We start from the raw sequence: 24,811 nt of genomic DNA on the forward strand, positions 1-24,811 counted from the left end.
TGATCTCGCGTTCACTTGACGAAAGTCCACGCACAATCTCCACTTGCCATTCTTCTTCTTCACCATCACTATAGGCGAACTGTAGGGGCTCTTTGACGGCTCTATGCATCCCTTTTCTAACAGTTCGTCCACTTTCTGGTTAATCTCGGCCTGCATTTTGGGGTTCTTCGGGTAATACCTTTGTTTAATCGGTTGCGGGTCACTCATGGTGATTGTATGCACCGCCACATTAGACACCCCCTCGATCTTGGCAAACGCCTCCAACTCTCGGGCCAAGAAGTCCTCCACGGGCTCTTCCCTCGCCCCCTCATTCCCGTTTGTGCTTTCCGCCACCTCTCGGGCGGCCGTTCTTAGGGTCGTGTCCGTCTTGTTGTCGTATTCCGGTCCTGTCTCTCCAGCTTCGGCCTTCGCCACTGACAGTCTTTCCTCCTGGCCTCCTCGTTCCCGATCTTGGGCAGGGATCACCACCCTGTGTCCTGCACAGGTCACCACTGCCCCGACCGCGCGGAGGAAATCCCATCCCAACACTAACTCGTCGATCACACCCGGCAATATGAGTAGCACCATTGGGATCTCCCTGTTCCCAAAGCCTACCTTCGTTTCGATCTGGTGTGTGATCTCCTGGCTATGGCCATCTGCCAACCTCACCCTTTTCCTTGCCGCCACCTCCCGGCCTTCACCCTTCAGTCGGTCCGCCAGCTCGCGGCTCACGAAACTGCTGGTGGCTCCTGTATCCACCGTGGCTTGCAGCTCCACGCCCGCGACCTCCACTACTGCGGATAACTGCTCCTCCTCGCTGATCAGCCTGCCGACTAGGCTTGAGGCACCGTTTCTTGCGACCCTGGCACGGCCCTCCGCGGCGTGGGTCGCGGGGCGTTTCCCGTCTTCCTGCAGCACTGCCATGCCGAGATGCCCACTTTTCCGCATCTCCAGCAGTAGGTGAGCGGTCGACCGTTGCTCTCCCGGCTCCAATGATCCGCGCTCCCACACCTTCGGCACGCCTGGGCCGGATTCTTGACATATCCATCCTCGATATTGCCGTTGGTCGGTGTCGGCAAGCGGCCATGCGCTCCCCTTTCCTCCCGTGCTGCCTCCTCCAGCGGGCCGTCTTTGCATCGTCGACACGCCGTCGTGTCGGCCGGCTTGTGGAAGGGATTCGCTGCCCGGGCTTTCACGGTGGGATTCTCCCGTTGGAACTCTAGGCGGTCCCTTTCCAGCGCCTCGAACTCGTCTGCCAGTTCCATCATGGTGTCGAGATCCTTGCACCGGTGTGGTCTCATATACGCTCTCAAGTCGGGCATGCTATTCTCCCGAATCAACTCCGTTTGCTCCTCTTGGGGACATTTGTAGTGGCCAGTTGTGACTCTAAAACTCCAGCGAACAGTTTGGGAAGTATTGCCCTCGCGTTCAACATTAACTCTTCTTTTCCAAAACAAGATAAGAGATTGATTATAAGAGAGAAGTAGTTAAAGCTTTCACTGAAGGGCTTAAGATCTAATTGAGAGAAGCAGCGTGGCTCTGTGGGAGTTATGTTTTAAAGCTTCACTAGAAATCGTACGATTTCTCCGTTAGTCGTGGAAGCTATGTGTAAGCTTTGCTCAGCATCGTATGATTTCCCCGTTGGTTGTGGAAGGTAAAGTTCCGATCGCAAGGGCTAATGCTAGTGATAAAACTTCTAGATGGATCATTGCTTTAGTGAAGCTGTACGAACTCGGAGGTATTTTTCTATGCAAATATATATATATATCCAGTGAATTTGAAAACGTTGTGCAATCAAACACGTGCCAATTAAATTGAAGTTCTGGTGGATTGTATTATTCGGTTTGGTTTAAAGAAGACAAGAGGTATTTGAATCGTACAATAGTGAAACAGTTTTAACAGTCTTGTATCCTAGGACTGGAAATCTTACTACGTTCGACATCGGGAAAGAGAAAAAAGTACCAATTGACCCCTCCAATAACGAAGTCGTCAAAGTCCATCGATTTCTTAGTAGTTCTGGGAAAGACCTCGGATTTCCCAGGAACCAGCATCTACATAAACCAACGATAACTACAACCAAATAAACTAGCAAAAGCCGCCCGAAGATGTACTAGAGTGAAGCTTGAAGTTATGTGGATGCATACTTAAACTGATGTACTTCTTGGAGTAAGACGACAAGAATGGTTTTCTTGCGAATTCGGAGAAACTAATATGCCGCACTCGTCACCCTTCTCGCTTACGAGTTAAGCGCGCGGCTAAAGCTTTCGCACGTAGTTTCTTCGTTGTGTGTGTAGTGATTTCCAAACTGGGGAAATAAAAACATTATTCTGCTGCGATCCACACTGCCGTTTAACAGTCGTCGTATCAAGAAATGTACCAAAGTATCAATTTTGAGTCTATTTATGAGATTTTCCATTTTCTTTGTTTTATTAAAGATTAAATTCCGTACTAGCTATTCATCTTAGTTCTGTATTGTATAGACGTTAAGAGAAAAACAAACAATGTATATAATGACCCATAATTAAAATCAGCGCAAGTGAAAGCCACATAGTTTTAAGATCAGCCGTTAAGTTGCGAATCGTCGTCGAACTGGTATGGAAATGATATAATCGGTGTTTCATCCGAATTAGAAGTGAAGACATGTATATTCATAATTTTTCTCCTTTCCTCAGAATATGTTCCCACGTCGCCCCTTGAGCTCAACGGACACGCCGGATATTTCGTATAAAGTATGAGTGAGTTACAAGCTTCCTTAAACGGAGATCTCGCGTATTTTCAAAGTATATATATACGTCTTGTAAAACTTCTATTGCGGTATGTTGAACAACCATATACATACGTGCGCTAATTAAAGCCGATCGGCTAGTAATCTTTCTTTCACGTTTGCCTTCTTTTTATATTATTATCATATTTTTTTCTATTCTTTCCAATTTAATTTCTTTTACGCCATATTCTCTACACATAAGTCCTATATACATATACATATACATTTATAGCTAGATACAAGTTGTTATTATTTCCTCTTTCTTTATCTGATTAAGTTGTATTAAGTTTATGCACATCCAGAAAATCATGAAGTCCAAACCCGTAAATTTTGAATTATTAAATAATAATTAGTAGATAATAATGGAACATTAAACCTTTTGTGTTTGTCCTGAGTAGAGCCTGAGGCAGTCCGATGATCGAATAGAGATACGCTTGATTAGGGTTATGCTGTCGATTAAACGGCATACTAAAGGTAGGGAGGGTAGAGAAGGGGTCAAAGTCATCTGAGTTCCCCGAGAGCGGCGGAATATAGCCTGACTATTTGTCGGTAGTCGGTTAGCCAGTTAGTTAAAATTCCCATTCTTTTCTTTTTTTGATTTCTTTTATAGAGTTCCTTTTGAACATTAAATCAAGTGTACCTAAAACATCTTTGCGAATGTGTTCGTATGGCAAATAGGAGAGTAGGAAAGATCCCACGACATTCCGGCGAGCTATTTAGAGCATAGCTAGAGGTACACGTTCCGAAATCCTACTATACTATTGGTGTCTGACCGTCAAAAAATGTAGGTACAACCTCCATCCGTACATACAATCTCACACCTCTAAGAATAAGAATTTCTTGCACATTACATAGATTGGCGCCCAACGTGGGGCCAGAGTACTAGTTACTACTGGTTAAAACCCCCAAAAAACTTAGCTCGTTGCAATTTTAAATTCCACATTAAAATTAATAAGTCCAGTCCAACTACCGTAACGGAGGATATTGATGGAATTTTGGGTTTAAGATTCTGAGTTTCGGAACACCTAACCAAATAGAATCCGCCAGGTAGCAAGGGATGGAAAATTGTTATATTTTTGTTTAAGGTTACCAGAATTAATTTGCGAATATACGACAGCTATTCACAAAGGCGGATAGGTCGGCCAAATTATGATAGGATAACCCCAAAAGAGTTTATGAAGGAAGAGTATCGATGGCTTTCGGAAGTCTAATTTTCTAGATATAGATTTGGAAATTAGCCATTGCCAGAGTACTGACCACATAAACATACAATAGACCAATTTAGATTTCATTGAGGTTATATTCCGGCGACAAGAGAAAGCGTATATCGGACGGAATCAGGCTCGAAAAGGACAAATATTGGGTATTTAGGAAAATTTTGTAAAATTTATTGAAGTTTGGTCCTATAATTAGGGATTTCCACATTTAGTGATCAGAACTCGTATTATTGGGTTACCTTAACATGTCACCAGTACAACGTACCCCGGGGGGCAAGGCGTCGGGTGACGGGGACGCCCAGATCTGTGGTATATGTCAAGAAGCCATAAGAAGAAGTCAACTAATATGTACTGCGTCTTGTGGTCACCGGTATCATGATACTTGCATGAAAGAATTCGTGAAAAATAACCGAAATTGCCCCGTATGTAGGGCGGAGTTGAATCCGCAGGAACTTTCGTTTGATGAGAATACTCTAGCAGCCGAATTACCACCCGACATGGGTTCGGGTATAGTGCCGTTAGAAGGAGGCTCCAATCCAGAGTCAAACGCTTCAGAGATAGGACCTCAAAAGTCAAGAGGGGCTAGACCTAAACAGGGACGGGGAACTACATCGCGCCGAGGGATGCATACTAGGTTGCAGTCTCAACAATTTCGGGATAACTCTTTGGGCAGTATCAGCCATAGGTCAGCCGAAGGAGATATGCCGGAAAGAACCATTGAGGTAATGCAAGCCTTGATTAAAGGTCAACAGAAAGATATGATGGTGGAGCTAGGTTCATTCGTGAAGACTTTGATCGAGGAAAATCTACGCGAACAATTAGGTAGGATGACAATAGCTTCAGATAGCACGCCTGTGCAAGCGACAAGGCAAAATCATGAGCCTAATATATCAGGAAACTCGTTGTCTTCAGAAAACGGAAGGGAAAGGGGATTACCACATCCAAATGCCGCTAACAGGGCGATAGCTCCTGGGAAGGCCGCTAATATCTTAGCCAGCTGGCGACTAAAGTTTGACGGATCCAAAGACGCTATGCACGTCGACGAATTCCTGTACAGGGTTCGTTCACTTACATCCTCCACTTTAAATAACGATTACGAATTACTCTGTGACAATATGCATCTGCTTTTCTCGGCTAAAGCCAGCGATTGGTTTTGGAACTTCCATAGAAAGAACCCACAGTTTTCTTGGCAAACTTTTTCTGCCTCGTTTAGACAACGATTCGATGATGCTAAAGATGATTTCGACTTGTGGGAGTTGATTAGAAAACGCCGTCAGAGAGAGGGTGAATCGTTTGACGATTATCAGACGGCCGTCGAAGAATTGGTGTCCAGGCTCTCACACGAGGTTAGCGAAAATAAGTTAGTAGACATTTTAAAACGTAACGCAAAAACAGCCCTCAGATATGAACTCTTACATCTCAAAATCAGCGATCGAACTGGCCTGAGAGAAGAAGTTCGCAAGCATGAAAACTTCTGTAAAGACAACCATAACCCTTTTCCAAGAGGTAAATTCGGCAAACCGAATGTAGCAGAAATACTTACGGACAATGAAGATATAGAGGAAGAAGACGTTTCGCAGATTTATCGTAAGAAACTGGTATGCTGGAACTGCGACCAGGAAGGGCATCGTTTTGATGATTGTTTAGGAGAAAGGCGAATTTTCTGCTATGGTTGTGGTGCTAAGGATATTTATAAGCCTCGATGCGTCAAATGCAACCCAGCGAAAAACTTGAAACGGGATGTACCGACCGGAGCCCAGTCAGTACACCCGACCAAGAACAGCAACTAAACGAAAGTAAACCAACTACCTTAAAAGGGCTTTCCGAAGGGGTAGTTGCCGTAAAACCGGATATGATACTACACCAAATTTGTACAGGTATAGATGTAGCGACTCAAACGACGGAGAGCAAAGAGTTAGACTCAGAAAATGTGAATTCGGGGTCTAAATTGATAGTTAAGCCCAAACGATCGACGGTCCGGAGACGAGCGTTCTGGAAAAAGGTCCAATCTGTTCGAAAACATTTAGTCTCAGCAGTTATCCTGAGTTCAGATAACCGATTGTACACGGAGATAATGATCGAAGGGCAAACTTATAAGGCTTTGCTAGATTCAGGAGCCACCATTAGTTGTTTGGGTGGGAGAGCAGCAACCTTTTTAGAACATCACCCAAAATCTCAGAAGTGTTCGGGAACCGTACGCACTGCCAGCAACGAAGCTTGTACCGTAGTGTCCAAATTGGTGGTTCCGATTGAATTCCGTAAAACAGTTAAGGAAGTAGAGTTCTTTATCATCCCAGCTTTAAAACAAGATGTTTATTTAGGAGTTGACTTTTGGAAAGATTTCGGTCTTCTATCCCAATTATTGACCCGAGAAGGAACTGTGAGCTGTTTGGAGAATAGAGACGACACGGTTATGAAGGAAATGCCTAAAATGCACTCTCTAAATGAAGAACAAAGGAACCAATTAGAGGCGGTAATAAGAACCTTCCCGTCATATGAATGCGACGGACTAGGTCGTACACACCTAATACAACATTCTATGGTAATCAATGCCGAAGTACCCGTCAAACAACGACATTGGCCCATATCACCCGCGAAAGAGAAAGTGATGTTCGAAGAAGTAGAGAAGATGATTAAGCTGGGTGTGATAGAACCTTCAAATAGTCCATGGAGTAGCAATTGCGTCCTAGTAAAGAAAGGGAACAAGAATAGGTTATGCCTTGATTCTCGAGAGATCAACAAATATACCCGAAAAGATGCATACCCCCTTCCCCATATAGATGGGATACTCAGTCGATTGCCACCTGCCAAATACATAACGGGACTTGATATGAAGCATGCGTATTGGCAAATTCCTCTAGAGGAGTCTTCACGCCAATACACCGCGTTTACCATACCTAACCGACCGCTGTATCAATACAAAGTTATGCCTTTTGGTCTAACCAATGCCTCACAAACCCTCTGTCGTTTAATGGATAAGGTAATACCTGCTAACTTACGTACGAGAGTGTTTGTTTACCTCGATGACTTACTAATTTTATCCGATGATTTCGAATCCCATTTAATGTTACTGAGAGAAGTTGCAGTACACTTACGAAAGGCTAATCTTACGATAAACATTGCCAAATCGCACTTTTGCATGCGTGAGATTAAGTATCTGGGGTTCATCATTGGATACGGACAGGTAAAAACGGATCCGAGTAAAATTGAAGCTATTAAAGAATTTCCCGTTCCCAAGACAGTGAAACAATTGCGACGATTCCTTGGTCTTGCAGGGTGGTACCGTCGTTTCGTCGACAATTATGCAACGGTAAGTTGCGCCCTCACTGAACTATTAAAGAAACCGAAAGCGTATGCGTGGAACCCTTTGGCCAATCAGGCATTTGAAAAACTTAAACAGTGCTTGACGTCAGCTCCCATTTTGTCTACGCCGGATTTCTCAAAACCCTTTTTGCTGTTATGTGACGCTAGTACTGTAGGAATTGGTTGTGTGTTAGCTCAGAAAAACGAAGAAGGAGAAGAATTACCCGTAGCATTCATGTCCGAGAAGCTATCTAAAGCTCAAAAAAGCTACTCAGTTACGGAATTAGAATGTTTAGCGGTGATAAAGGGAATTAAGAAGTTTCAAGCTTATGTAGAAGGTCAAGCATTCGAGGTGATAACCGATCATGCCTCATTACAATGGCTTATGCGTCAGAAGGAGTTGTCTGGTAGATTAGCTCGATGGGCCATAAAACTACAGGGATTCTCTTTTGAAATAACGCACCGGAAGGGTTCACTAAACGTGGTAGCGGACGCCCTATCGCGTAAAGATGAAGTGACTGTTGCTGAAATGGAAGAGCAGGGTCCGATAGTTGATCTATCTGCCGCAGAATTTAAATCACCCGAATATATGACCTTAATTGACAATATTCGCGCTAAGCAAAATAAATTACCAGATTTGAAGATTCTCAATGATTATGTCTACAAAAGAACCGAACCTGATCAGGGAAATAAGGGTGTAGATAATCTATCTTGGAAATTGTGGATTCCTAGAGAACTCACCCAAGGTGTAATCTCGCGGGCCCATGATCCGCCGAATGCCGCTCATAGTGGAGTAGGGAAAACCATCGAAAAGATCAAAAGATATTTGTTTTGGCCAAAAATGAACAAGCAAATACGTGAGTATGTAACTCATTGCGAAGTGTGTCGTCACACCAAGCACCCGAACACCGTGTTGAAACCACCCATGGGAAAACCAATGGTGTCTGATCGTCCGTTTCAAAAACTTTATATGGATTTGCTGGGTCCATATCCCCGATCCAAGAAAGGGCATATTGGTTTACTTATTATCGTAGACCACTTCACAAAATTTCATTTCCTATGCCCCCTTAGGGTGTTTACTTCCAATCGGGTGTGCGAATACCTTGAAAATTATTTGTTCTGTACATTTGGAGTCCCCGAGGTGATATTAACAGATAACGGCTCTCAATTCGTTTCTGGAGCCTTTCAGGCTTTTCTAACCCGCTTTGGAATACAACATGTTCGGACGGCGATATATTCACCACAGGCGAATGCCAGTGAGAGACTCAATAGATCGGTGTTAGCAGCTATAAGAGCTTACATAAGCCAGGATCATTCCACTTGGGATACCAAATTACCGGAAATCAGTGCTGCTCTCAGATCCAACATTCACCAGAGCACTGGTTACTCGCCCTATTTCCTAACCTTGGGACAAAATATGATTCTGAATGGCAAAGACTATGAGTTGCTTCGCCGCTTAAAACTCTTATCGGAGGATAGCCGCCTTAGTTATCCGGAAGCACTACAAATCATTCGCGAATCGGCAAAGAAAAAGGTGAAAGAGTCACATGAACAAAATGCTAGGAGATATAATCTACGCTGTCGAAAAGTTGAGTTTAAGGTTGGAGAGCCAGTACTTGCCCGCAATTTCTGCCAAAGCAATGCTAGTAAAAAGTTTAAGGCAAAGTTAGCGCCGGTTTTTTAATTCAGCCGTGGTATCTAGACGAGTTGGCTCATCCTATTATCAACTGGAAAACGAACAGGGTAAAAACATAGGAATATTTCACCTCAAAGACATACAAGTTCATCCCTAGGCAACTGTCCTTCTTCTGTTTAGGCCTCGCCAGTTAAAACTAGCGCTTCCTCAACTGTGGTGTAGTGGCCAGTTGTGACTCTAAAACTCCAGCGAACAGTTTGGGAAGTATTGCCCTCGCGTTCAACATTAACTCTTCTTTTTTAAAACAAGATAAGAGATTGATTATAAGAGAGAAGTAGTTAAAGCTTTCACTGAAGAGCTTAAGATCTAATTGAGAGAAGCAGCGTGGTTCTGTGGGAGTTATGTTTTAAAGCTTCACTAGAAATCGTACGATTTCTCCGTTAGTCGTGGAAGCTATGTGTAAGCTTTGCTTAGCATCGTACGATTTCTCCGTTAGTCGTGGAAGCTATGTGTAAGCTTGGCTTAGCATCGTATGATTTCCCCGTTGGTTGTGGAAGGTAAAGTTCCGATCGCTAATGCTAGTGATAAAACTTCTAGATGGATCATTGCTTTAGTGAAGCTGTACGAACTCGGAGGTATTTTTCTATGCAAATATATATATATATCCAGTGAATTTGAAAGCGTTGTGCAATCAAACACGTGCCAATTAAATTGAAGTTCTGGTGGATTGTATTATTCGGTTTGGTTTAAAGAAGACAAGAGGTATTTGAATCGTACCATGGTGAAACAGTTTTAACAGTCTCGTATCCTAGGACTGGGAATCTTACTACGTTCGACCTCGGGAAAGAGAAAAAGTACCAACTGACCCCTCCAATAACGAAGTCGTCAAAGTCCATCGATTTCTTAGTAGATCTGGGAAAGGCCTCGGATTTCCCAGGAACCAGCATCTACATAAACCCACGATAACTACAACCAAATAAACTAGCAAAAGCCGTCCGAAGATATACTAGAGTGAAATTTGAAGTTATGTGGAGGCATACTTAAACTGATGTACTTCTTGGAGTAAGACGACAAGAATGGTTTTCTTGCGAATTCGGAGAAACTAATATGCCGCACTCGTCACCCTTCTCGCTTACGAGTTAAGCGCGCGGCTAAAGCTTTCGCACGTAGTTTCTTCGTTGTGTGTGTAGTGATTTCCAAACTGGGGAAATAAAAACATTATTCTGCTGCGATCCACACTGCCGTTTAACAGTCGTCGTATCAAAATGTACCAAAGTATCAATTTTGGGTCTCTTTATGAGATTTTCCATTTTCTTTGTTGTATTAAAGATTAAATTCCGTACTAGCTATTCATCTTAGTTCTGTATTGTATAGACGTTAAGAGAAAAACAAACAATGTATATAATGACCCATAATTAAAATCTGCGCAAGTGAAAGCCACATAGTTTTAAGATCAGCCGTTAAGTTGCAAATCGTCGTCGAACTGGTATGGAAATGATATAATCGGTGTTTCATCCGAATTAGAAGTGAAGACATGTATATTCATAATTTTTCTCCTTTCCTCAGAATATGTTCCCACGTCGCCCCTTGAGCTCAACGGACACGCCGGATATTTCGTATAAAGTATGAGTGAGTTACGAGCTTCCTTAAACGGAGATCTCGAGTATTTTCAAAGTATATATATACGTCTTGTAAAACTTCTGTTGCGGTATGTTGAACAACCATATACATGCGTGCGCTAATTAAAGCCGATCGGCTAGTAATTTTTCTTTCACGTTTGCCTTCTTTTTATATTATTATCATATTTTTTTCTATTCTTTCCAATTTAATTTCTTTTACGCCATATTCTCTACACATACACAGGTCCTATATACATATACATATACATTTATAACTAGATATAAATTGTTATTATTTCCTCTTTCTCTATCTAATTACTTTGTATTAAGTTTATGCATATCCAGAAAATCATGAAGTCCAAACCCGTAAATTTTGAATTATTAAATGATAATTAGTAGATAATAATGGAACATTAAACCTTTTGTGTTTGTCCTGAGTAGAGCCTGAGGCAGTCCGATGATCGAATAGAGATACGCTTGATTAGGGTTATGCTGTCGATTAAACGGCATACTAAAGGTAGGGAGGGTAGAGAAGGGGTCAAAGTCATCTGAGTTCCCCGAGAGCGGCGGAATATAGCCTGACTATTTGTCGGTAGTCGGTTAGCCAGTTAGTTAAAATTCCCATTCTTTTCTTTTTTTGATTTCTTTTATAGAGTTCCTTTTGAACATTAAATCAAGTGTACCTAAAACATCTTTGCGAATGTGTTCGTATGGCAAATAGGAGAGTAGGAAAGATCCCACGACATTCCGGCGAGCTAGTTAGAGCATAGCTAGAGGTACACGTTCCGAAATCCTGCTATACTATTGGTGTCTGACCGTCAAAAAATGTAGGTACAACCTCCATCCGTACATACAATCTCACACCTCTAAGAATAAGAATTTCTTGCACATTACATAGATTGGCGCCCAACGTGGGGCCAGAGTACTAGTTACTACTGGTTAAAACCCCCAAAAAACTTAGCTCGTTGCAATTTTAAATTCCACATTAAAATTAATAAGTCCAGTCCAACTACCGTAACGGAGGATATTGATGGAATTTTGGGTTTAAGATTCTGAGTTTCGGAACACCTAACCAAATAGAATCCGCCAGGTAGCAAGGGATGGAAAATTGTTATATTTTTATTTAAGGTTACCAGAATTAATTTGCGAATATACGACAGCTATTCACAAAGGCGGATAGGTCGGCCAAATTATGATAGGATAACCCCAAAAGAGTTTATGAAGGAAGAGTATCGATGGCTTTCGGAAGTCTAATTTTCTAGATATAGATTTGGAAATTAGCCATTGCCAGAGTACTGACCACATAAACATACAATAGACCAATTTAGATTTCATTGAGGTTATATTCCGGCGACAAGAGAAAGCGTATATCGGACGGAATCAGGCTCGAAAAGGACAAATATTGGGTTTTTAGGAAAATTTTGTAAAATTTATTGAAGTTTGGTCCTATAATTAGGGATTTCCACATTTAGTGATCAGAACTCGTATTATTGGGTTACCTTAACATGTCACCAGTACAACGTACCCCGGGGGGCAAGGCGTCGGGTGACGGGGACGCCCGGATTGTGGTATATGACCTTAATTGACAATATTCGCGCTAAGCAAGATAAATTACCAGATTTGAAGATTCTCAATGATTATGTCTACAAAAGAACCGAACCTGATCAGGGAAATAAGGGTGTAGATAATCTATCTTGGAAATTGTGGATTCCTAGAGAACTCACCCAAGGTGTAATCTCGCGGGCCCATGATCCGCCGAATGCCGCTCATAGTGGAGTAGGGAAAAACCATCGAAAAGATTAAAAGATATTTGTTTTGGCCAAAAATGAACAAGCAAATACGTGAGTATGTAACTCATTGTGAAGTGTGTCGTCACACCAAACACCCGAACACCGTGTTGAAACCACCCATGGGAAAACCAATGGTTTCTGATCGTCCGTTTCAAAACAAAAAAACTTTATATAGATTTGCTGGGTCCATATCCCCGATCCAAGAAAGGGCATATTGGTTTACTTATTATCGTAGACCACTTCACAAAATTTCATTTCCTATGCCCCCTCAGGGTGTTTACTTCCAATCGGGTGTGCGAATACCTTGAAAATTATTTGTTCTGTACCTTTGGAGTCCCCGAGGTAATATTAACAGATAACGGATCTCAATTCGTTTCTGGAGCCTTTCAGGCTCTTCTAACCCGCTTTGGAATACAACATGTTCGGACGGCGATATATTCAGCACAGGCGAATGCCAGTGAGAGACTCAATAGATCGGTGTTAGCAGCTATAAGAGCTTACATAAGCCAGGATCATTCCACTTGGGATACCAAATTACCGGAAATCAGTGCTGCTCTCAGACCCAACATTCACCAAAGCACAGGGTACTCGCCCTATTTCCTAACGTTTGGACAAAATATGATTCTGAATGGCAAAGACTATGAGTTGCTTCGCCGCTTAAAACTCTTATCGGAGGATAGCCGCATTAGTTATCCGGAAGCACTACAAATCATTCGCGAATCGGCAAAGAAAAAGGTGAAAGAGTCACATGAACAAAATGCTAGGAGATATAATCTACGCTGTCGAAAAGTTGAGTTTAAGGTTGGAGAGCCAGTACTTGCCCGCAATTTCTGCCAAAGCAATGCTAGTAAAAAGTTTAAGGCAAAGTTAGCGCCGGTTTTTTAATTCAGCCGTGGTATCTAGACGAGTTGGCTCATCCTATTATCAACTGGAAAACGAACAGGGTAAAAACATAGGAATATTTCACCTCAAAGACATACAAGTTCATCCCTAGGCAACTGTCCTTCTTCTGTTTAGGCCTCGCCAGTTAAAACTAGCGCTTCCTCAACTGTGGTGTAGTGGCCAGTTGTGACTCTAAAACTCCAGCGAACAGTTTGGGAAGTATTGCCCTCGCGTTCAACATTAACTCTTCTTTTTTAAAACAAGATAAGAGATTGATTATAAGAGAGAAGTAGTTAAAGCTTTCACTGAAGAGCTTAAGATCTAATTGAGAGAAGCAGCGTGGTTCTGTGGGAGTTATGTTTTAAAGCTTCACTAGAAATCGTACGATTTCTCCGTTAGTCGTGGAAGCTATGTGTAAGCTTTGCTTAGCATCGTACGATTTCTCCGTTAGTCGTGGAAGCTATGTGTAAGCTTGGCTTAGCATCGTATGATTTCCCCGTTGGTTGTGGAAGGTAAAGTTCCGATCGCAAGGGCTAATGCTAGTGATAAAACTTCTAGATGGATCATTGCTTTAGTGAAGCTGTACGAACTCGGAGGTATTTTTCTATGCAAATATATATATATATACAGTGAATTTGAAAACGTTGTGCAATCAAACACGTGCCAATTAAATTGAAGTTCTGGTGGATTGTATTATTCGGTTTGGTTTAAAGAAGACAAGAGGTATTTGAATCGTACAATAGTGAAACAGTTTTAACAGTCTCGTATCCTAGGACTGGGAATCTTACTACGTTCGACATCGGGAAAGAGAAAAAGTACCAACTGACCCCTCCAATAACGAAGTCGTCAAAGTCCATCGATTTCTTAGTAGATCTGGGAAAGGCCTCGGATTTCCCAGGAACCAGCATCTACCTAAACCAACGATAACCACAACCAAATAAACTAGCAAAAGCCGTCCGAAGATATACTAGAGTGAAATTTGAAGTTATGTGGAGGCATACTTAAACTGATGTACTTCTTGGAGTAAGACGACAAGAATGGTCTTCTGGCGAATTCGGAGAAACTAATATGCCGCACTCGTCACCCTTCTCGCTTACGAGTTAAGCGCGCGGCTAAAGCTTTCGCACGTAGTTTCTTCGTTGTGTGTGTAGTGATTTCCAAACTGGGGAAATAAAAACATTATTCTGCTGCGATCCACACTGCCGTTTAACAGTCGTCGTATCAAAATGTACCCAACGTATCAATTTTGAGTCTCTTTATGAGATTTTCCATTTTCTTTGTTTTATTAAAGATTAAATTCCGTACTAGCTATTCATCTTAGTTCTGTATTGTATAGACGTTAAGAGAAAAACAAACAATGTATATAATGACCCATAATTAAAATCAGCGCAAGTGAAAGCCACATAGTTTTAAGATCAGCCGTTAAGTTGCGAATCGTCGTCGAACTGGTATGGAAATGATATAATCGGTGTTTCATCCGAATTAGAAGTGAAGACATGTATATTCATAATTTTTCTCATTTCCTCAGAATATGTTCCCACGTCGCCCCTTGAGCTCAACGGACACGCCGGATATTTCGTATAAAGTATGAGTGAGTTACGAGCTTCCTTAAACGGAGATCTCGAGTATTTTCAAAGTATATATAGTGACATATCCATAATTCCCCACATCCCATACACATTATGTTTATGTACAATTCATCCACCCCATCCACACAAGTAACAGGACCCCACTCAAGAATCAATAACTGTTTCTTCCCATACTCCAAGCTAGGGCCCCCCATAATATAAACAATGGACCACATTGTTTCAGCAACATTAGAATCACGCCACTCTCGAGAAATCGATTCTTTAGAATCACGCCACTCATGAGGACCAATCAAAGCTAGACATAAAACCAAGGAGTATCACATTCCTAGCTCCGTCATGTAATGCAACACCGATCGCCAGCAGTGGATGCCTTTCATCAAAGCCGACGCATCCCCAAATATCGATCCAGGCACGTACGCCACCGACACGAAGATGCAGCCGAGGAAAGCAACGCCCGAAGCCAGAGTCGGGAGTTCCAAGAGAAGGGCTCATGGAAACTAGCCAGCAGCAGAGAGATCAGTTCCGTTTGAGACCAGCAGACCGAAAGTCAAGTCGGGGAATTCATTTAAATCTTGTGACATAAAGATATTTAAGTTTGTAAAATAAAAGTATTTTTTTAAAAACTTAAAATCGAGTTGCGGATATTTAACTGGCGCAGTCGGTAGGATTTCGTTTAAAATTAACACCTATATTTCGGTAATGGTCAGCTTGTGTAATTTATAATTACTGTGATCACGTAATCCCGGAATTGTTAATAAAATTGTGAAATCCGCCAAAGAACCTATGTGCTGCAAGCACATACGATTTGCAAAACTAATTTAAGTGAACTGAAGTAAGCGGAGATAGTGAATCACCAAGGACAGTGAAACACTTAATACAAAATCAAAAAAAACTTACAAGTGAACCAAAATAAAGTTAAAAACTACAACAAAACAAAACCCAATCAACACCAACAACATGGCGTTACCACCACTATCATTGAGCGAAATCCACTTGAACCAGGCACTGCTGTCGATCCGACAAATACCTGCCTATGACGGTTCATCTGGACAGCTAAGCTCATTTATCAAACGAATCGAATATGTATGCGGATTATATCCAACTGAAGATCTTCGCCAACAAAGGATCCTATTTGGAGCGACCGAGATCCAACTGTCAGGAGAGGCACAACGCATATCGCAAATGACACAACCCAACACGTGGCTCGAACTGAAGACGGCGCTGATCAACGAGTTCAAAAATCACACACCATATGAAGAACTCTTACGACAACTATACACCACCAGATTCAACGGCAGTCTTCGTAAGTTTATAGAAGAATTAGAGATAAAAGCATTATTAATAAACAATAAGCTAAACTTAGAAAACATACCAGAAAATAATGTCATTTATAAAAACGCTTTGAACAACACAATTAAAGATGTCATTACTCGAAAACTTCCTGACAGAATGTTCATGACCTTAGCAAGAAAAGATATTACCACATTGTCTAATCTTAAGAAGGCAGCACAAGAAGAAGGATTGTACGAATCTAGTACAACAGATGCAGGTACAAATAAAGATCAATCGAAATCGTCTCAATCAAATCGAAAGAATGTTGGAAACTATTATCCAAATTATAATACTACTAACTATCACAATCAAACTCAGAGTTCATCTGGAACAGGTCAGACGAATCGAACAAATCAAAATCAAAATTCCCAAAATCCTGGATTATACAATGAGTTCAAAAATTCCTTGAATCAAGGTAGGGCTCAGAATCCATTCAATCAGCAAATATTTCAAAACCAAGCTAGTGGGAGTGGACCCAACCAACCTACTAAAAGAGGGAGGGAGAGCCAGAGTGGCCAAACGAAGATGGACGTAAATTTTCATCAAGCCGCCTCGGAAGAAACCGAGGAGGACCCTATATAAACATTACCATTAATAAAAGAATATTAAGGTGTATCGCTGACTCGGGATCATCGATCAACATCATGAAAGAAAATTACACAGATTCCGAGATAAAAGACGATAACCTTACGGTCCATACCATCAATGGACCTGTCCGTTTAACTAAGAGTATAATGAGGAATGCGAACAAAACATGTCCGTCCGAACAAAAGTTCTACATACATAACTTTTCCGAAAATTATGATATTTTATTAGGAAGAGAATACTTGATGGCAAGTAAAGCCGTCATCGATTACAGAAATGACACTGTAACACTAGGAGCTAGGTCGTACCCAATCATTCAGAGTGGAGAAGCTATTGAAGCCGGCAAGACCGCACAGAAGTGCACTGATCCCTCTACAAAAGAAGAGAAGATCGCACCTAAGTGCCTTGACCCATCTCCAGAGGGAGATCAATACTTCGCTTCCGCTCTAGACAGTGAATTAAGGGAATGTAATCAATTAAGATTGGAACACTTAAACGACGAAGAGAGGGAAGAGTTAAAGAAGGTCTTATATGAGTTTAAGGATGTGCAGTACAGAGAAGGTGACAATTTGACTTTCACAAGTACAATCAAGCACGAGATCAAAACTCAACATGAAGACCCGGTCTACAGACGACCATACAAATATGCCCAGATACATGATCAGGAGGTAAACCAGCAAATCAAAGATATGATCAGGCAGGGAATAATTCGAAAGTCGAATTCTCCTTACTGCTCGCCCATATCTATGATTCCGAAGAAGATAGATGCTTCAGGAAAGCAAAAATATCGAATGGTAGTAGACTATAGAAGTCTAAATGAAATAACAGTTAAGGACAAATTCCCAACTCCAAGAATGGATGAAATCCTAGACAAACTAGGTAAATGTCAGTATTTTACGACAATCGATTTAGCAAAAGGTTTCCATCAAATACCCATGGAACCTAGCTCAATCCCCAAAACTGCGTTCTCCACTAAGCATGGACATTACGAGTTCACTCGTATGCCCTTTGGGCTAACCACTGCCCCAGCTACCTTCCAAAGATGTATGAACAATCTGCTAGAAGAGTTAATCTTCAAAGATTGCTTTGTATACTTAGATGACATCATTATATTTTCCACTTAATTGGAAGAACACTTGTTGTCACTAAGGAGAGTATTTGGAAAGTTGAGAGACGCCAACTTGAAGCTACAAATGGATAAATGTGAATTCATGAAAAAGGAAACTGAATTCCTAGGTCATGTAGTCACTACTGAAGGAATAGTACCAAATCCAGGCAAAATCTCTGCCATTGTCAAATTTCCAATACCAGAAACGACTAAACAAATAAAGTCATTCTTAGGTCTGTGCGGGTTCTACAGGAAATTCATTCCTAATTTTGCAAACATAGCAAAACCCATGACACTCAAACTAAAGAAAGGAGCTGTCATAGACCCCAAGGAAGAAAAGTACGTCGAGGCATTTGAGAGACTAAAAGTACTCATCACCTCAGACCCTATCCTTGCGTTCCCAGACTTTGACAAAATGTTCACGGTAACAACCGACGCTAGTAACATAGCATTGGGAGCGGTTTTGTCACAAGAACACAAACCGATCTGCTACGCTAGCAGAACCCTAAATGAACATGAAATAAACTATTCAGCCATCGAAAAGGAATTATTAGCGATCGTATGGGCAACCAAGTATTTCCGTTCATACCTGTTCGGTAGAACATTCGAGATACAAAGCGATCATAAACCCTTGATTTGGTTGAACAACCTCAAGGAGCCAAATATGAAATTACAAAGGTGCAAAATAAAACTGAATGAGTTTTATTTTAAAATGAAATATCTACCAGGCAAAGAAAATCATGTAGCTGATGCCGTATCAAGGGTAAAGATTAATGAAAATCTCCTGGAAGAAGCTTCCAATAGCGTTGGTGCAACTGTACATAGCGCACAGGAAGACAATCTAAATCACATTGCTATCACGGAAAGACCAATTAACTATTACAATCGGCAAATTGAGCTAATAAAAGGCAATGAAGATAAGGTAGAAACAATTCGTTATTTTCACAAGCTAATCATCAAGATCACGTATAAGGAAATGACTAACACCTTAGCGAAGGATATAATAAAGGAATATCTATGCACCGAAAAGAGCGCATTATATTTCCATAACGAAACAGATTGTCCTCCATTCCAAAAAGCCTATTTAGAAATCATTAATTCTAACAATATAACCAAAGCTATTAAATCAAGCACGAAACTCCTAGATATTCAGAATTACGCTGAATTTAAAGAAACCATATTAAAGAATCATAAAGGCTTACTCCATCCAGGGATAGAGAAAACCGTCAATTGGTTTAGGGGAAAATACTATTACCCGGATTATCAAAAACTAATCCAAAACATCATAAACGAATGTCCTACTTGTAATATTGCCAAAACAGAGCATAGAAATACGAAGTTGGCATTCGAAACTACACCGGAAATACTGAACATCAGAGAGAAATACGTCATGGATTTCTATATGGTTGGTAACCAACAGTTCCTATCATGTATTGACGTATACTCGAAGTTTGCCACTCTTGTAGAAGTAAAAAGTCGTGACTGGTTAGAAGCAAAAAGAGCCATCATGAAAGTTTTTAACGAGATGGGCAAACCAATTGAAATCAAAGCCGATAAAGATTCAGCTTTTATGTGCACAGCATTGCAAGCATGGCTGAATGCGGAAAACGTCAAAATAGAGATCACTTCCAGCAAAAATGGAATATCTGACGTAGAAAGATTTCATAAAACAGTAAATGAAAAATTAAGAATAATATCTAGCGAGGATAACACAGAAGATAGATTCACGAAGTTTGAATTAATTCTTTATACTTATAATCATAAAACCAAACATAATACAACAAATAGGACACCAGCTGATATATTCATTTATGCAGGCTCACCTGATTATGACACACAACTAAATAAAGTGAATAAAATCACTCAATTAAATAAAAACCGCATAGAGTATGAAGTAGATACCCGCTATAAACTATCACCTCTAGTTAAGTCTAAGGTAACAAATCCTTTCAAAAGGACGGGTGAAATTAGACAGGTAGACGAAAAACATTATGAAGAAAAGAATAGGGGTAGGAAAATAACTCATTATAAATCAAAATTCAAGAAAAAGAAGAAATCTAATAGAAGCAAATATAATAATTCCAGAGAAACCGAGGAAGTTAATGGAATCAGCAAATAGAAATTTTGATATTCAATCTACAACATTTCACAGAATATATCGAAGATATAGAACTAGGTATGCAATTAACTAGGCTCGGTATATTTAATCCAAAATTATTAAAACAAGACTACCTGGAACAAATAAATTCTGAGAAAATACTAAATATAAAAACCTCCACATGGCTAAAATCCGATACCAACGAAATTCTAATAATTTCCAACATTCCCAAAGACATTACAAAAGTACCAATCTATAAAATCGTTCCGTATCCAGACGAATTAAATAACATGTTAACAGATATGACATACGACAAGTACTACATAAAAAATGAAGAAGTATTTGTTAAAGAAACTAGATTGAAAACCAATGACAATTGTATAAAAGGAATTTTAATGCAAACTCCCACTAAATGTCCATATTCCAAAACATTTCAAAACTTTCAAATAAACTTTATTGAACCCAATATACTAATCACGTGGAATCTTCCAAAAACAACGCTAAATCAGAATTGTGTAAACCAAGAAATCATAGCGGAAGGAAATACCATTATAAAAATCTACAACTGTTCAATCCAATTAAATGAATTTACAATATCAAACACAATGTTAGATTTTGCCCAGAATGTTTATGTCAACAACAACATAACTAAAATAAAACCACTGTCGTATGTCCAAACTAATGAAATAATTATGCAATACACCACATATAGTAACCTATTACAAATAAGTCTACTAATTTCATTTGTCATAATTATATTAGTACTACTAAGTTATGTAGCTGTTAAATTTACGAAAACTTCTAAAAGAGTCACGGTTAAATGTATAAACCCTATAATAGAAGCAGAAGAGGAACCAACCTCAGCCACCGCACTTGACACCCCGTCACTATACCCGAGGGTAATCGCCTAGGGACAGGCTAATAACAAACGTTGGGGGAGTGACATATCCATAATTCCCCACATCCCATACACATTATGTTTATGTACAATTCATCCACCCCATCCACACAAGTAACAGGACCCCACTCAAGAATCAATAACTGTTTCTTCCCATACTCCAAGCTAGGGCCCCCCATAATATAAACAATGGACCACATTGTTTCAGCAACATTAGAATCACGCCACTCTCGAGAAATCGATTCTTTAGAATCACGCCACTCATGAGGACCAATCAAAGCTAGACATAAAACCAAGGAGTATCACATTCCTAGCTCCGTCATGTAATGCAACACCGATCGCCAGCAGTGGATGCCTTTCATCAAAGCCGACGCATCCCCAAATATCGATCCAGGCACGTACGCCACCGACACGAAGATGCAGCCGAGGAAAGCAACGCCCGAAGCCAGAGTCGGGAGTTCCAAGAGAAGGGCTCATGGAAACTAGCCAGCAGCAGAGAGATCAGTTCCGTTTGAGACCAGCAGACCGAAAGTCAAGTCGGGGAATTCATTTAAATCTTGTGACATAAAGATATTTAAGTTTGTAAAATAAAAGTATTTTTTTAAAAACTTAAAATCGAGTTGCGGATATTTAACTATATATACGTCTTGTAAAACTTCTATTGCGGTATGTTGAACAACCATATACATACGTGCGATAATTAAAGCCGATCGGCTAGTAATTTTTCTTTCACGCTTGCCTTCTTTTATATTATTATCATATTTTTTTCTATTCTTTCCAATTTAATTTCTTTTACGCCATATTCTCTACACATACATAAGTCCTATATACATATACATATACATTTATAACTAGATATAAATTGTTATTATTTCCTCTTTCTCTATCTAATTACTTTGTATTAAGTTTATGCATATCCAGAAAATCATGAAGTCCAAACCCGTAAATTTTGAATTATTAAATGATAATTAGTAGATAATAATGGAACATTAAACCTTTTGTGTTTGTCCTGAGTAGAGCCTGAGGCAGTCCGATGATCGAATAGAGATACGCTTGATTAGGGTTATGCTGTCGATTAAACGGCATACTAAAGGTAGGGAGGGTAGAGAAGGGGTCAAAGTCATCTGAGTTCCCCGAGAGCGGCGGAATATAGCCTGACTATTTGTCGGTAGTCGGTTAGCCAGTTAGTTAAAATTCCCATTCTTTTCTTTTTTTGATTTCTTTTATAGAGTTCCTTTTGAACATTAAATCAAGTGTACCTAAAACATCTTTGCGAATGTGTTCGTATGGCAAATAGGAGAGTAGGAAAGATCCCACGACATTCCGGCGAGCTAGTTAGAGCATAGCTAGAGGTACACGTTCCGAAATCCTGCTATACTATTGGTGTCTGACCGTCAAAAAATGTAGGTACAACCTCCATCCGTACATACAATCTCACACCTCTAAGAATAAGAATTTCTTGCGCATTACATAGATTGGCGCCCAACGTGGGGCCAGAGTACTAGTTACTACTGGTTAAAACCCCCAAAAAACTTAGCTCGTTGCAATTTTAAATTCCACATTAAAATTAATAAGTCCAGTCCAACTACCGTAACGGAGGATATTGATGGAATTTTGGGTTTAAGATTCTGAGTTTCGGAACACCTAACCAAATAGAATCCGCCAGGTAGCAAGGGATGGAAAATTGTTATATTTTTATTTAAGGTTACCAGAATTAATTTGCGAATATACGACAGCTATTCACAAAGGCGGATAGGTCGGCCAAATTATGATAGGATAACCCCAAAAGAGTTTATGAAGGAAGAGTATCGATGGCTTTCGGAAGTCTAATTTTCTAGATATAGATTTGGAAATTAGCCATTGCCAGAGTACTGACCACATAAACATACAATAGACCAATTTAGATTTCATTGAGGTTATATTCCGGCGACAAGAGAAAGCGTATATCGGACGGAATCAGGCTCGAAAAGGACAAATATTGGGTATTTAGGAAAATTTTGTAAAATTTATTGAAGTTTGGTCCTATAATTAGGGATTTCCACATTTAGTGATCAGAACTCGTATTATTGGGTTACCTTAACATGTCACCAGTACAACGTACCCCGGGGGGCAAGGCGTCGGGTGACGGGGACGCCCGGATTGTGGTATATGACCTTAATTGACAATATTCGCGCTAAGCAAGATAAATTACCAGATTTGAAGATTCTCAATGATTATGTCTACAAAAGAACCGAACCTGATCAGGGAAATAAGGGTGTAGATAATCTATCTTGGAAATTGTGGATTCCTAGAGAACTCACCCAAGGTGTAATCTCGCGGGCCCATGATCCGCCGAATGCCGCTCATAGTGGAGTAGGGAAAACCATCGAAAAGATCAAAAGATATTTGTTTTGGCCAAAAATGAACAAGCAAATACGTGAGTATGTAACTCATTGCGAAGTGTGTCGTCACACCAAGCACCCGAACACCGTGTTGAAACCACCCATGGGAAAACCAATGGTGTCTGATCGTCCGTTTCAAAAACTTTATATGGATTTGCTGGGTCCATATCCCCGATCCAAGAAAGGGCATATTGGTTTACTTATTATCGTAGACCACTTCACAAAATTTCATTTCCTATGCCCCCTTAGGGTGTTTACTTCCAATCGGGTGTGCGAATACCTTGAAAATTATTTGTTCTGTACATTTGGAGTCCCCGAGGTGATATTAACAGATAACGGCTCTCAATTCGTTTCTGGAGCCTTTCAGGCTTTTCTAACCCGCTTTGGAATACAACATGTTCGGACGGCGATATATTCACCACAGGCGAATGCCAGTGAGAGACTCAATAGATCGGTGTTAGCAGCTATAAGAGCTTACATAAGCCAGGATCATTCCACTTGGGATACCAAATTACCGGAAATCAGTGCTGCTCTCAGATCCAACATTCACCAGAGCACAGGGTACTCGCCCTATTTCCTAACCTTTGGAAAAAATATGGTTCTGAATGGCAAAGACTATGAGTTGCTTCGCCGCCTAAAACTCTTATCGGAGGATAGCCGCATTAGTTATCCGGAAGCACTACAAATCATTCGCGAATCGGCAAAGAAAAAGGTGAAAGAGTCACATGAACAAAATGCTAGGAGATATAATCTACGCTGTCGAAAAGTTGAGTTTAAGGTTGGAGAGCCAGTACTTGCCCGCAATTTCTGCCAAAGCAATGCTAGTAAAAAGTTTAATGCAAAGTTAGCGCCGGTTTTTAATTCAGCCGTGGTATCTAGACGAGTTGGCTCATCCTATTATCAACTATTTATTAAAACAAGATAAGAGATTGATTATAAGAGAGAAGTAGTTAAAGCTTTCACTGAAGAGCTTAAGATCTAATTGAGAGAAGCAGCGTGGTTCTGTGGGAGTTATGTTTTAAAGCTTCACTAGAAATCGTACGATTTCTCCGTTAGTCGTGGAAGCTATGTGTAAGCTTTGCTTAGCATCGTACGATTTCTCCGTTAGTCGTGGAAGCTATGTGTAAGCTTGGCTTAGCATCGTATGATTTCCCCGTTGGTTGTGGAAGGTAAAGTTCCGATCGCAAGGGCTAATGCTAGTGATAAAACTTCTAGATGGATCATTGCTTTAGTGAAGCTGTACGAACTCGGAGGTATTTTTCTATGCAAATATATGTAGGGATCCTTGGTGGGCTCCCTAGAAGTGAGTAAGAATCCGCTCCAGAAACTCCATCAAATATAAGCCACACATCGTTGTATTGTCTTTATTTTAATAAATGGTTACAATAAGTTTCTTTTTCTTAACACGTTCTTCTCTGCACGTCTACTCGCTCCCGCAGTCGAACTCTTACTCACTATCGATATATCTTCCTCTACCCTTGACTATCCCTAGCGATAGATCGATACTCATTAAAGGGCTGCCAACCCTACATTCGGCCGTCCTGACTCATCATTCGACCCGAATGATTGAGACCACATCTTCATATACTCTGCCACCGTATTGGTCTTCAAAGGCCCTTCACCATCACCC

The 24,811-nt window shown here is 40.6% G+C and overlaps 1 long non-coding RNA gene across 1 annotated transcript; it reads left to right on the forward strand.

Moving 5' to 3' along the window:
• The first annotated feature begins 9,478 nt into the window (after nucleotides 1-9,478).
• LOC117185433 (uncharacterized) lies at nucleotides 9,479-10,135 on the forward strand. The gene is made up of 2 exons (XR_004470950.1): nucleotides 9,479-9,661; nucleotides 9,712-10,135. It is a non-coding gene; the product is annotated as an uncharacterized lncRNA (long non-coding RNA).
• The last annotated feature ends 14,676 nt before the right edge of the window (nucleotides 10,136-24,811 follow it).

Source organism: Drosophila pseudoobscura, unplaced genomic scaffold (assembly GCF_009870125.1).
Source record: "Drosophila pseudoobscura strain MV-25-SWS-2005 unplaced genomic scaffold, UCI_Dpse_MV25 Unplacedtig00000071, whole genome shotgun sequence".
NCBI lineage: Eukaryota > Metazoa > Arthropoda > Insecta > Diptera > Drosophilidae > Drosophila > Drosophila pseudoobscura.